The sequence below is a fragment of the Thamnophis sirtalis genome, unplaced genomic scaffold, assembly GCF_051295495.1.
Source record: "Thamnophis sirtalis isolate CommonGarterSnake01/CBP01778 unplaced genomic scaffold, rThaSir2_p1.2 scaffold_14, whole genome shotgun sequence".
NCBI classification, from domain to species: Eukaryota; Metazoa; Chordata; class Lepidosauria; order Squamata; family Natricidae; genus Thamnophis; species Thamnophis sirtalis.
Window position 1 is genome coordinate 48,158,199 of NW_028261394.1, and position 12,519 is coordinate 48,170,717.

The 12,519-nt window shown below is 53.8% G+C and overlaps 1 protein-coding gene across 1 annotated transcript in view; it reads left to right on the forward strand.

The window, feature by feature from the left end:
- Positions 1–12,519, forward strand: part of ZFPM1 (zinc finger protein, FOG family member 1) — a 91,023-nt gene that overhangs the window by 58,740 nt on the left and 19,764 nt on the right. The gene's annotated exons all lie outside the window — the stretch shown is intronic.

Here is a 12,519-nt window from a genome sequence, read left to right on the forward strand (position 1 = left end):
AACTCCTGACGGCCCACGGGTGCATCTGTGCAGTTCCCACTTTCTGGAATGGTTTTCAGGGACCCAGCCTCGTCCACTACAGGTTGGGCTTCCCTGGTGGGCCCCTCCAAGTATGTACCCCCTTGGTCCCTCCTTGGCTCCTGAGCTCAGGAAAGACCCAGCTGGGTCCATTTGGGCTTTCGGCCACCCCAGGTTCTGTGGTGTGCAAAAAAGGCTCCTGGATTCAGACGTTCATTTGCAGGTGTGCAAATCGGTTTCCTGTCAATCTACACCTCGATGGAGACGTGTCTCAACCGTTCAAAAGCTCCCCCTTCCAAAAGGCAAGGCGGGCTCTTTGGGGGGGGTTTCCCCTTGAGAACTGAAGAAGCCCCTTGGAGGAGAAGCGAAACGTTTTCAAGGCGAAGCGGAAAGCAAAAAAGTTCCGTTGTCTTTTGGAGAAACCCCCTTTGCTTTAAATTGTTTTTAGAGGGGGAAAAACATGTTTCTATCATTTGTTTGGGTGTTTTTAACGCAGGTGCTTTTGAAGGAAGGGCTCCCTCCCCCCTCCCCCCCTCCCAGCTCTTGCTCAGGAAACGTGGGAAGGGGGGGGGGAGGTTGTTGGTTGTTTTTTTTCCCGTTCCTGGAAGCACCTGCGCTAAACCTAACGAAGGTGATCCTGGCTGGGCTGATTAATTGAGGCGCCTTTTAAAGGTGACAAGCGCCGGTTTATCAGTTAATGGGAGCTGATCAGTGGACTGAGTGCAGAGCCCTCCCCTCCAGCCCGTCGATCTCAAAGGGCAAGGCGATAGCCATCTGCTCGGCTGCCCCAGCTTGGGAGCCGGGCCTCTCCGCCACTGGCAGGCGGGAAACCGAGGCAGGTAGAGGAATCAGGGCTGGTGGGGTGGGGGCTTCCTTCCCTGGAGCCCTTGCGCCTTCCCTAAGGATGACCGGACACATGAGGGGGGGGGGCTCCAGGCTCCCCAGCCTTTGAGTTAGAGGAATACGGGGAGAGTTCTGCTTTCACATACGCACACGACACACAGTGTGTGTGTGTGTGTGTGTGTGTGTGTGTGTGTGTGTGTGTGTGTGTGTGTGTTCCATTTTGCCTTTTCGGCTAAATTGCCCCATCCCGCTAAGCCCAAACCTGCCCAAAAGTCTCCATTGGTATCTCCACTCTAAGCCGTGCTGCATTTTTTCCCCCCTTCCTTTCTCCAACTTCTATTTTTGCCCCATTTTTCTCTCTCCCCCCCCCAACCGCCAAACTCTCTTTCCTTTCTTTCTTTTTTTTATCTCTGTTGTGACTCCTGTCTCAGTAATCTCTCTCCGCCCGAAGTTTTCTATGCAAACCTCAAGGTTGATTATCAGGTGGCCCAGCGCAGAAAGAGAAAGAGGGGGAGGGGGAGGGGGAAGGAGCAGGACAGCCCCTTCGGATGGATGGGGCAGGTTAGGTTGCCCAGGATCCTCTGGATAAGTGTGTGTGTGTGTTGTGTGTGTGTGTGCACACACCCCTTTCTTCCTCTTCTCATTGGTATGTGTGGGTGGGAAAAAATTATTCCAGCTATTTCTCTTTATCACTCCTAGCAAAGTTTTACGCCAGATAGTCATATTTGTTTTAGATTACAAGGAGGGGGGGGGGAAGAGAGCCAGGCGGTGGGAGCCCAGTGCATGCTGGGGGAATAACGTGGCCTCAATCCGCCAGGCACGGGATGTTTAGCACACTGCCACCCAGGCCTCCCAGTACCCTTGAAGGACTGGCACCAGCCGGGTGCGGGGGGGGGGAAGACCCCCCAGTTAGCCACCCAGCCGTGCTCCTCTTAGCCCCCTCGCGAGGTTCTGTTTGGAGAGGACATGTATGGATCAACCAAAGGTGGGCCAGTGATCAAGGGACACTCCAGAGTGCCTAGCCATTCACGTCACCCGGAGACCCAGTCGGCACATCTTCGCTTTGCTGTGGCCCACTTCCGGCTTGCAGTGTCCGGCCAAGCAGTGTGGCATGGAACAAACCCAGATGGGAGGAATTGGGTCCCCAGCCCACCTCGGCTGCTTCCTATCGTGGCTGCCTGGAATCCTGCTCCATGTAGGATGGAGGCTGCAGGAAAACCCTCCTGGATCTCTCAGGGCAAGGACGGTGGTGGCGAGGACGATTAGCCGGTGGCATAAAAACAGGAGGAAAAGCCAGCCGAGATTTGATGGTTGGACGTGGCACAGCCGCCCCACCCTGGCAGGGGAGATAGGATCAGCTGTTGCCAGGATATCATCAGCCTCTCCAAGGCCGCCTCCCTGCTTCGGATGATGCTATCGTCCAACAGCGTTTCCCTTGATGAGAATGTCTCCCAAAGGGTCTGCAGTGGGGGGAGTGGGGAGGTGGAAACAGAGCAGGGCTTGGAGAAAGAGGGCGAGGAAGGACCCCCCATAGCCTTCAGTGGGGGGAGGGGGGGCTTCCTACAGGCGATTTGGAGGGTTTGGCAGATTGAAAGTTGGGGGAGAGGCTGGAAGCCAGTTGAGGGGCAGAGGAAGGTGGGCACCAGAAGCAATCCAGACCTTCTGTGACCACGGGGGAAGAGGGAATCTGGCTTGGGGAGAAGCGGGGGAGAGCCTCCCTGCCAGTCGAAGGGCCCCGTGACTGGTGGGTCTGAATGCCCTCCTTCAGAGGGCTGCCCTCTTGCTTTGGGGGCCCACGATCAGGATCCCACGATCAGGATCCTTCCCTCCACCCTCCCTGTTTCCTGGCAGCCCCCATGCAATACACTTGCCTCTTTTGCCTCCCCTCTTTGATGGAAAAGCCTTGGCACCAGCAGGGTCCGGCTGAGCACCTGGGAAGGAGGGCGAAGCCCCCCAAATCTCAAATGCTCCTCACTCCCATTTCATTCCTGCAGAAACAGAGCTGGGAGTTCTTTGGCCGAGCAAATCCCAGTTTTTGCAAAGCCTTAAAACGGTGCTTGCCAGCCTCGATGACCGACTACGCTTCGGTTGCCTGCACTTCAACTCCCAGAATGCCCCGGATGGAGAATTCTAGGGCTTGGCCCCCACACCTCTGAAAGTTGCCGAGGTTGAGAAAGACGGCCTTGAAAGCACCAGCGCACAGACACATTCGTAATATTTCCTTCCATGATGATTAGGGCTGGGAAGAAGACTCAGGCCGGATTAGCCCCTGGGAGGCTGTCTTGCTTTGTAGCCCCCACCCCAAAATTGCACAGGTGGTCATTCGGAGATGCACCGGCTGACACACACACACACACATACACACACAGACACACACACAGACACAGACACAGACACACACACAGAGCTTTTTCCAATCCCCCCCAAAAGAGCCAAGACACTGTTTGCATGCAGATATCCCACCACTTGGACAGGCGATTCTCTCTCTGGCCCCTTGCAAACTTCGCGCAGAGCTGCCCTTTGCAAACTGGACGCTTGGAAACGTGAATGTTTTTTTCCCCCCTAACCTGGAGCCCCAGACCCAACTTCAAATGTTGGCCTGAAAACCGTCTTGATTGTGCAGGGCGGGGGGAAAAACCACCCGCGCTGGGCTCCGGCCTTGGCGAGGGCCCTTTGAGGTCGCTTTTTGTCCCCTGGGATCGACCCTTGGCCTAAAACTTCTGCGCTTGATCCGGTGCCTGCTGGGGGCGGAGAGACGGGCCTCGGTTGCTACACAGGCTTGGTAAGAGCTCCTCCATTAATGGGGTCAGGGTTTGAAGCGATAAAGATTTGCTGTTCTTAACTGTGTCAAAAAATCAATAAATCCCCAGCGATGCTCGGTTGCGATAGCAGGAGAGAAATCCCCAACAGCAGCTGCCGGGCGCGGACGCGCGTTGCCTGGGGGTAGGGGGGGCTCTTGACGTTTTCGCCGCGCTTTCTCGGAAGCGGGGGAGGGGGCGGCCGAGGGTCTGGGCTACGCCACTCCAAAGCCGGTCCTCCAGCCCAGCTGCCCTCGGCCAGCCGGGGTGCCCCTTTGAAGCGGAGAGGAGAGCATGGCGAATCAGGTACCCGTGCAAGGCAGCTTGGACCCCCGGCTGCCCAGTTGCCCAGGTGAGGGGCAGACTCTGCCCAAGGAGAGGAAGGAAGCAGGAGCTGGAGGGGGGGCATGGAACGGACCGTACTTTGCCCTGCTGGGCCGCCGCACCGCTTAAGCATGCCGGTGCTTCCTTTTAGGTGGCACCGTGCGTGGCTGCGAGGCCATCTTGCTCCCCGGAGTAAGCTCTTTGTGCCGCCCTGGATTTGGGGAGGGGGGAGAACTTTTGTTGAACCTGGGGGAGCTCTCCTCCCTTCACAATTAACTGGCTTCAGAAAAACCAGAGGGCTGCTCCCTTTAAGGTTAATTTGCCGGGAATGAGAGACGGTTCGTGGCTGGTGGCAGGTCTCCTCCGCATCTTCTGCCTGGTGGGCCACCGAGTTGACCTTGGTCTCCAAGCCAGAGAAGCTACCCGGGGGCGAGGAGAACAAAGAGGAAGGGTCTCCCCCATCCTTCTCCTTTTCCCTTCTCCTCTTAATTTTCAGAGCGGATTTGGGGGTGCGGGGGGGGGGGGACTTCAGTTATTCCAAGTATTGCCCCTGATTACTCGGGCAAAGCTGGGATAATCTCTTGAGCCCCTTGAAGATATTTCTCTTTTGTCAAGGGAGGTGAAGAGCGAAGGCAATGCTGGTTGCAGGCGGCTTTAAAACTCTTCCCAATCGCCCCCTCCATCTTATCAGGCGATTGTGCGTCATTTTGCTGGTTGAGTTGTCAGGAGTGTGTGTGTGTTTGTGTATGCGCGCGCTTTAATGTTCCAGCTGCATCGGGCTTGCTGCTTCCCGAAGGAAGGCCAGCTTCTCAAAATTCAGTCCTGGCATGCAACGTTGGGTTTTGTCCTTCATTCACGCCCCACAACTGGACCTTCCAAGTTCCAGTCCTGGCCAGCCTCGTGTTGATCGTTCCCCAGCCCTGGGTTCCAATTACCCCATTCGTGGACCCTTCCTTGAGGTCTTCTGGTTTCATTCTAAAGGTTCCTTCTTCCTGCTTTGTGGAACTTGCTGGAACTTGAGTCCTCCCCATTAAACTGACCAGCGGGCAGAAGAATCTGCTTTTATGCGTTGTGCCAGTTGTGTAAAGCCAAGATGGCTTCAAGAGGGGAGGGGGCTCCCCTCTTGAAGGTGGCGCAGTGGTTAAATGCAGCACTGCAGGCTACTGCTAGATCAGCAGGTCAGCGGTTCAAATCTCACCGGCTCAGGGTTGACTCAGCCTTCCATCCTTCCGAGGTGGGTAAAATGAGGACCCAGATTGTTGTTGGGGGCGATATGCTGACTCTGTAAAACCGCTTAGAGAGGGCTGAAAGGCCTATGAAGCGGTATATAAGTCTACTGCTATTGCTATTGCTATTGGTTCAGACAGACGGAGGGCTGAGGTCCGTTGCAGAGAATCTTTTGTCCCTCGGACGTGAATTGTGGGGGAACTGGGTGCTTTCGGAACCAGATTGCTTCCTTGCAGACGTCTCATTACCCAACTAGGGGACGTCATCAGCGCAATGATGAAATGTCTGCAGGAAAATAACCAAGCTCAGAGACCTCCAAGGACTCCACAGAGTGGGCTGTTAAGGGCGGTGGGAAGACACCCCCCCCATTGGATGATGGGCTAGTCTTCGCACGTTAGTTGAGTGGATGCACTTGTCCTAGGCAGGACCTCTGTGTGTGTGTGTGTGTGTGTGTGTTGTGATGGGGGAAGGGGGGCAATGAGATTTGAGGGGAAATAGTTTCTTTGGATGTTGGTTTTGATTGCTAATCATCTCTGCTTAGATCAGTGTTTCTCAATCTTGGGGACTTTAAGTCCTGGCTGGCTGGGGGATTCTGGAGTTGAAGTCCACAGGACTTAAAGTCCCCAAGATTGAGAAACACTGACTTAAATAGAGCTTGCAGGAAGGAATCTAAGAGCAGGTGGCCTTCTTTTAGAAAACAAAAGCTTTTTTATTTTTATTTCCACACAAGTAACCACAAGTATGCCATTACATCATTAACCAACCCTCTTTTGCATCGTCCAATATTATATAAGTCCCTATTTCAGATCAACCCACAGGAAGTATCATATGCTCTTCTGCTTTCCATGCGCCGTATTATCCCCTATCCACCGCCATCCTGGCCCCTCATCCTCTTTCCTCCTCCCTACCTCCTTTCCGCCCTTTACCATCCCTCGCTTCTCTACTTCTCCTTCCTCTCCTCCTCCTCCTCCCTCCTCCTTCCACTCCTCCTCTCTCCTCCTCCTCTTTTCCTCCCCTCTGTTCTCTCTCTCTCCTGGCCCCTCTCGTCCTCCTTTCCTCTTCCTTTTCTCTTCCACTCGCTTACATGGTGAGCAAAACTCCGTTTAGCATGGATGGTGTTCATCATTACATTCCAATACACCTCTGGCATCATCATAATTTTAACATAAGGGTATCCATATATAACCATCCCATTATTTATTGCCCACCCGCTAGCATATTTTTGGGGCTGAAGCCTGTTCAGGGTTCCTGCTATCGAAGCAGGTGGGCGTCTTTATTGGGGGGGGGGGTGTTTCTTGTGTAGGCATGAGAGGATCTGGCCAATTACCTCCACTCGACCAATTAGATCCCATAGATTAGGCCTCCTCCGAGTTCCATCTGCCGGTCAATGTCGACTGGCAACCACGCGGAGGAGAGCCTTCTCGGTGGCAGCTCCGACCCTATGGAACAATCTCCCCGTGGAGATTCGTACCCTCACCACCCTCCAGACCTTCCGCACAGCCCTTAAAACCTGGCTATCCCCGTCAGGCCTGGGGCTAAAGATTGTATCCCACCCGAATGGTATGAATGTTGTGTTTTTTAATGATGTACTGTCTTATGTGTTAATCTGTTTGTTTTCCCCTCCTTTCGAATTGTAAGCCGCCCTGAGTCCCCCCAGGGAAAAGGGCGGCATATAAATAAACTACTCCAAACTCCAAACTCTCCGTTTGTCTCCAGTCAAGTGAGGGAGTTTGGCTGCCACATTTGCCAACCCCTTCTTGATATGCTTTCTCGCCGGATAAAGTTGGCCGGTTGGCATCCAGTCCCCCAGAATTGGTTCGCAGCTGATCCTCTTTGGATCAACCACAGCTAGGCTGGTGGGTTGGGGCAGCCTGGCCCCTCCTGCAGGCTGCTGGCGTTCCCAGCGTCCGTCTCCTTTAGCCAAGTGGACTGGAGCCGCTGGCAGTGGTGGTTCAGGGCCATCTGGAGGGTGGCTGGTTTCCCAGCCGAGGGGTGGCAGTGGGTGAGATCAAAGGAGGCCCAGAGAGGCCACAACAGGAGCCAAGTCTCCTCCTATCGAATGCCCCGGCGTCGGTTTTGTGAGCAGAAGCTCGGAAGTAGGCAAAAGGGCAGCCTCTGCATGGGTGTTTACTCTTCTGGCATTCGTATATCTGCCTTTCTCCTAGGACGGTATTTCTCAGGCTTAGCAACTCGAAGAAGCGTGGACTTCAACTCCCAGAATCCCCCAGCCTGTTAGGCAAGAGTTGAAGCCCGCACGTCTTCCGTGCCACCAAAGTTGATAGGTTAAGTATATTGATATGGAAGCATAAATACCATCAACATAGAATGGAGTTTGCTCAGAAGCGGAAATGCACCAATGAGAGGAAGAGTGGGAAACAGAGGAGAGAAGAAAGATGGGAAGAGAGGGATAGGAGAGAGGGTAAGGGGGGAAGATGAGGAGGATAAGGAGGAGTGGAATGAAGAGAGAGGAGAAGGAGAAAGGAAGGGGAAGTAGAGTAGGAAAGGATGATGGAGGGAAGGAAGGAGGTAGGAGAGAGGCAGAAGAAAGAGGTGTATGGAGAGCAGAGGAGCTAATAATGGGTTTTTATCTTTTTGGATTATTTTTCCTTAAAACTAAGATATGTTAAGTATATTGATATGGAAGCATAAATACCATCAACATAGAATGGAGTTTGCTCAGAAGCTGAAATACACCAATGAGAGGAAGAGTGGGAAGCAGAGGAGAGAAGAAAGATAGGAAGAGAGGGACAGGAGAGAGGGTGAAGGGGGAAGATGAGGAGAATAAGGAGGAGTGGTAAGGGGAGAGAGGAGAAGGAGAAAGGAAGGGGAAGTAGAGTAGAAAATGATGGAGGGAAGACAGGATGTAGAAGAGTGTGAAGCAGAGGAGAGAAGAAAGATGGGAAGAGAGGGATAGGAGAGAGGGTAAGGGGGAAGATGAGGAGGATAAGGAGGAGTGGAATGAAGAGAGAAGAGAAGGAGAAAGGAAGGGGAGGAGAATAGAAAAGGATGATGGAGGGAAGAAAGGAGGTAGGAGAGGGGTAGAAGAAAGAGGTGTATGGAGAGCAGAAGAGCCAATAATGGGTTTTTATCTTTCTGGGCGTTGATGACAAGAGGAACTGATGTAATTACTACTTAATACAATAGGATATTGGCTATGTAATAGTATACATGTGATTATATGTTATGAAAATGGAAAATAAAAAAAGTATATTTTAAAAAAAGGTTGAGGAACGAGAGGTTGTGTCATCCCAACAGGATGGACCTCCTCCCCATTTTCACGCTCCCAGTCGTAGAGGGGGCCGAGACCCCCTATCTGCAAGCATCCCAACCTGGGTCATGACACGGTGCTTCTGAACTGCTGGCCTGGCCTGGCCTGGGTTGGGTTGAGCCCACCTCCTCCCACAGCCCCCCGCTCATCTCTCTGGGCTCCAAATGCAGCCGTGGCAGCCCCACATCCCTTCTGTAGAGTCCCCCCCCCCGCCCCCCCGGAGGGATGCCAGCCTCCTCAGGCGGCATCTGCTCGCCATCTTCCCTCTTCCCCTCCATTCCGCCTGCAACTTCATTATCGCCAGCACGCAGGCCGATACCAGCCCAATTTGGTTAATGATCCCGGAGATAAGAATTATTCTGATAACTTTGGGCCAGCTGGCTTGCGGGAGCCAATCGGAGGGTTGCTTGGCCAGGAAGCTGATGGGGAGATAAGATAAGGGCGGAATTGTATTAACCTGCCGGGTGGTGAAACTGAGCGCCAGCGCCACCGATCCCGAGATTAGGGGCAGACAGACGCAGGCGCACAGCCACCAGCCGGAGGGGGGAAATTGGACTTTGCTCCTTGCGATAATCGACAACATTGTTTTGGCCATTAGGCCCAGCCGGACTTTTCATTGATGTGTCCTGGTGGTGGCCAGTTGATCCGGGAGGTGGCACCGAAGGGGAATGGCCAGATGGGGAGCCTGCCTGCTCTTTGGAAGTGGGGGTCCGTCCATCCGTCTGTCTGTCTCTGCAGAGATGGCCTTGGGCTAGAGACCCTCTGGCAGGAATCAGGAATGTCCAGGCTTTGCTTTCCAGCTTCTCAGCCAGCCATGTTGGTGCCCACTGGCATCCATCTCAGCCCATCACCAGGAGACCATCCCTGCCCACTGTGCCCCTTCCTTCCTTCCTTCCCAATTTCTTTTTCTATCCTTTCTTCCTTCCTTTCTCTTCTTTTCCTTCCCTAATCTCCTTCTTCCTTTCCTTCCTTTCTTCCCTCCCTCCCTCCCAATTTCTTTTTCTATCCTTCTTTCCTTTCTCTCCTTTTCCTTCCCTAATCTCCTTCCTCCTTTCCTTCCTTCCTTCCTTTCTTCCCTCCCTCCCAATTTCTTTTTCTATTCTTCTTCCTTCCTTCCTTCCTCTCCTTTTCCTTCCCTAATCTCCATCTTCCTTCCTTCCTTCCCTCCCTCCCTATTTCTTTTTCTATTCTTCCTTCCTTCCTTTCTCTCCTTTTCCTTCCCTAATCTCCTTCCGTCCTTCCTTTCTTCCCTCCCTCCTTCCCTCCCAATTTCTTTTTCTATTTTTCCTTCCTTCCTTCCTCTCCTTTTCCTTCCTAATCTCCTTCCTCCTTTCCTTCCTTCCTTCCTTTCTTCCCTCCCTCCCAATTTCTTTTTGAATTCTTCTTCTTCCTTTCTCTCCTTTTCCTTCCCTAATCTCCTTCCTCCTTTCCTTCCTTTCTTCCTCCCATTCTTTTTCTATTCTTCCTTCCTCTCCTTTTCCTTCCCTAATCTCCTTCCTCCTTTCCTTCCATCCTTTCTTCCCTCCCTCCTTCCCTCCCAATTTCTTTTTCTATTCTTCCTTCCTTCCTCTCGTCTTCCTTCCCTAATCTCCTTCCTCCTTTCCTTCCTTTCTTCCCTCCCCTCCCTTTCTTCCTTCCATCTGACCTCCCTCTCTTTACACCCTCCAGCAGAAATAGAGGGAGGGAGGGAGGGAGGGGCCCCTCCTCTGGCCTAGCCCTATTTTTGTCCCCTTCTGTCTGGAAGGGTTCCCTCCCTTATCAGTGGGCCAGTGTTTTCTCTGCTGAGGATTGATACACAGGAGATGCTCTGTTCCGACATGGGAAGTGTCAGCAGGAGGCTCTTATCGGCCAGCCATGGTCTCCTGACCCAAAAGGAGCTGATTAGCCAGCAAGAAGCCAAAGGAGGGAGGGAGGGGGCTGCTAGGTATCCCAGGAACCGGCCGGAAGTTGGAGCTCCCGGCTGTCTCCCATTTTTCCATAGAGTTGGAGGTGGGGGGTGAGAAGGATCTGTGCTTTGCAGGCTATTCACCCCCGTCGGGGACTTTAAATGGTATTTGGTTCACCTCAACCATGGCCACTTTAAAACAGGTGGACTACAGCTTCCATAATTCTCCAGCCAGTATGGTCCTGGTGAGATCTGGCACAGACTGGCCAAGACGGTCATGAAAGCTGGCAATGCCCAGGAGGCTGCTAGCTGTGGGCCTGCTCCCCTCCCTCCCGATAAACCCTGGGGTTGGGTTCTTCTCCCTCCCTCCCTCCCTCCTCTTCTTCCCCCTTTGATGTGGGGAGAAGGGAGGGTTTGTTTCCCAGGCAGAAGGTCAGCCTGAACCCCCAGCCGGCCCTCCTCCTTCCCCTGCGGGGGTCTTGGAGAAAAGAGGGGGACTGCAGGCGTCCCCTCCCTGCCTTCCCCAGATGTGGAATGAGGAGGGGGAGGCCTAGCTTGAGCCTGCCTTGAAGTATTGTTTAACTGCCATCTTATCAGCAGGCAGCATGATGGAGGTGCAGCTAAAACAGTTTTAGGCCAGTTTCCCCGGCCAATTTACATGTTATCTCCCCCCATTAAACCGAGAGGCTTATCAAAGCATCGAGGCTATTACAGCTCCGGGCTGCCTCAGCCAAGGGTCCTAATGAAGAGGAGGCTCCTTTTCCCAGGGAGAGATGCCAGCAGCTTCGCACCATCCTGCCCCCCTCTCCAGGAAAACCCCCCAGGGCAGGCGTCTCCCAACTCTGGCCACTTTTAAAACCCGTGGACTCCAACTCCCAGCACTCCCCAGCCGCCCAGGGGTCTCCAACCTTGGCCACCTGTGGAGTTCAACTCCCAGGGATGGCAGGCTGGGGAATTCTGGGAGCTGAAGTCCCCAGGGTGGTCGAAGTTGGACAGCCGCGTATGGTTGCGGAATCGTGGGAGTTGAAGTCCACAGGTCTTAGTGGATGAAGTTGGACACCCCTGTGTGGCTGGGGAATTCCTCCTCTTCCTCTTCCTCTTCCCCCTCCTCTTCCTCCTCCTCCTCTTCCTCCTCCTCCTCCTCCTCCTCCTCTTTCCAGTGAGGAAATGAGGAACTATTCACTAGGGAAGTTGAGTGATGGCACACACTCTTGAGGAATCATGGGAGTTGAAGTCCACAGGTCTTAGTGGCTGAAGCTGGACACCCCTGTGTGGCTGGGGAATTCCTCCTCTTCCTCCTCCTCCTCCTCTTCCCCCTCCTCCTCCTCCTCTTCCTTCTCCTCCTCCTCCTCTTCCTCCTCCCTCTTCCTCCTCCTCCTCTTCCTCCTCCTCCTCCTCCTCCTCCTCCTCCTCCTCTTTCCAGTGAGGAAATGAGGAACTATTCACTAGGGAAGGTTGAGTGATGGCACACACTCTTGAGGAATCATGGGAGTTGAAGTCCACAGGTCTTAGTGGCTGAAGCTGGACACCCCTGTGTGGGCTGGGGAATTCCTCCTCCTCTTCCTCCTCCTCCTCTTCCTCCTCCTCCTCTTCCTCCTCCTCCTCCTCCTCCTCCTCTTCTCCTCCTCCTCCTTCTCCTCCTCCTTCCTCCTTCCTCCTCCTCCTCTTCCTCCTCCTCCTCCTCCTCCTTCTCCTCCTCTTCCTCCTCCTCCTCCTTCTCCTCCTTCTCCTCCTCCTCCTCCTCTTCCTTCTCCTCCTCCTCTTCCTCCTCCTCCTCCTCCTCCTCCTCTTCCTCCTCCTCCTCCTCCTCCTCCTCCTCCTCCTCCTCCTCTTTCCAGTGAGGAAATGAGGAACTATTCACTAGGGAAGGTTGAGTGATGGCACACACTCTTGTATCTCACCTGAGTTTCCGAACCAGCGACCATTCCTACCTCAAATCCCCCAGTTTAAATATTTGACCTTGTCAAAGAGACCCTTCCCCCTGACTATTCCAGCAGGGTGGTGTTGAAGAGGCCCCATCTGTGTCCCCCCCCCTCCCCAAGCACCCTCTAACTGCCAGGAGCACCTTTTGCCATGTTGAAGTGCCCACCGACTTTGGCTTGGCATCCCACAGCAGGGCAGCTGAAATAAACCCCTGGAAGGGGTCATCCAGGGCG